Source organism: Cynocephalus volans, chromosome 12 (genome assembly GCF_027409185.1).
Source record: "Cynocephalus volans isolate mCynVol1 chromosome 12, mCynVol1.pri, whole genome shotgun sequence".
Lineage (NCBI taxonomy): Eukaryota > Metazoa > Chordata > Mammalia > Dermoptera > Cynocephalidae > Cynocephalus > Cynocephalus volans.
This window is the reverse complement of record NC_084471.1, coordinates 5,037,375-5,039,216: the sequence shown is the minus strand read 5'-3', so window position 1 is coordinate 5,039,216 and position 1,842 is coordinate 5,037,375. Positions and strand designations below refer to the sequence as shown.

Genomic DNA, 1,842 nt, shown 5'->3' with positions numbered 1-1,842 from the left:
TTTGAATGCTCACAAAAGAAGAAAAATATTTTTTCAATCATCTATGAAACCACACTCAGATAGCCCATGGGAACGCCTCACCCAGCTCTTACAATTTCATTTTAAATGAAATTAGCGTCTTAGCATCTTAGTAGATGTAACCTTTTACCTTCTGTTTGTTTCACTAAATACTTCATCTCAGCGCTTTCCCTAAGTCAGAAGATACTGATCTGCACATTGATTTTCATGACTATTTAGTATTCCATTGGATAGATTTCCTTAACTAACCCCTTATTATTGGACACTTTGGTTTTTCCCAATTATTTCCAATGTTTCCTACTGTATCACTGCAAGGAATATTTGTGGGCACATTTCTGATGATTTCCTAAGGGGGCGAAATCATACTGTAGTGCTGGGGACTCCAGCCAGGCTGTTGGGGGAGACCATTTGGTTCCAGAAGTCTTGGAATTGTGTCTGAACTTCCAAGACTATACTTTCAGGGATCATTTCTATAGTTTGTGTCTGAACTTCCACCTTGTCCAAGTGCCTCAGCCCCTCCCACAACTGACTTGACTGGGCAGCAGAGCCAGAGATTTGAAGCCAGTCTTGAGTGCTGACTGCATGCCCTGCACTGCTGGCTGTGCCCATAGCTTCCCTGTGAGGTGTCCTCAATGGTCCCTTTTGCAGATGAGGACCCAGGGTTTACTGAGAGGAAGCACTGCAGCCTCTGCCGCCCTTATTGCAAGGAGGATGCATTAGTGATCATGAAGTGGAAAACTGCCCCTCATCTCGCCCAGCTACGGACAGGATTGGGAGGACCAGGCCTGGCAAGACAGCTACCTGGACTGCGAGCCTGTCAGGTCGGGGCTGGGAGGAGATCATGCTCCGCAGGGCACCCACTCAGAGATGATGCCCAGTAAACGGTGGCAAGGAGGAGGAGGGGACAGGGAGGGGCCGTAGCCAGGAGGTGAGTGAGAGCCCCCAGCAGGAGGAGACTACAAGTGGCGTCCGCCCACCTGACTGGAGGCTCCTGGGGGCAGGAATGAGTTCTGCCGATCCCTGGACAGCCCAGGCCCAGCCCAGCCCAGTGCAGATGAGCAACGCGTGGAGGCTGTGTCCCCGCAGTGTCCTTCCCTGCCAAGGATCAGGGCTTGCTAGGGGAGCAGGGGGAGATGTGTTGGTTTCCTGTGGCTGCCACAATTTACACCTGATTTTGTGTCTTAAACAGCACAAACATATTGTCTTATAGTCAGGGAGGTCAGAAGTCTGATGTGGGTCTCACTGGGGAGAGTCACGGTGGTGGCAGGGCCCATCCCTTCCGGAGGCTCCAGGGGAAACTGTTTCCTTGCCTTTCCACCTTCCAGAGGCGCCTGCGTTCCTTGGCGCGTGGTTCCTTCCTCCATCCTCAAAGCCAGCAATATTGCCTCTCTTTCTCTGACCACAGCTTTTAAGGATTCATATGGTTAGGGCTGGCCTGTGGCTCACTCAGGAGAGTGCCACCAAGGCCATGGATTCAGAGCCTATATAGGGATGGCCGGTTCACGCACTGGCTGAGCGTGGTGCTGACAACACCAAGTCAAGGGTTAAGGTCCCCTTACCGGTCATCTTTAAAAAAAAAAAAAAAAAAAAGGATTCATGTGGTTAGATTGGGCCCACCTGGATGATTCAGGATACTGTCCCACTCCAGGTCCTTGACTTAATCACACCTGCAAAGTCCCTGTTGCCTTATAAGGTAACATACAGTTTCCAGGGACTAGGACGCGGACATCTTGGGGCCATTATTTTGCCCAACAGAGGTGGTATCAGGACATCTGAGGATCTGACCTTTCCCAGAGGACGGAAGAAATGCCACTTTCCTCCTCC

General features: G+C 50.8%; 1 pseudogene; it reads left to right on the top strand.

The window, feature by feature from the left end:
* The first annotated feature begins 463 nt into the window (after window positions 1-463).
* On the top strand, window positions 464-557 carry LOC134361447 (small nucleolar RNA U3; annotated as a pseudogene).
* Window positions 558-1,842: the final 1,285 nt, after the last annotated feature.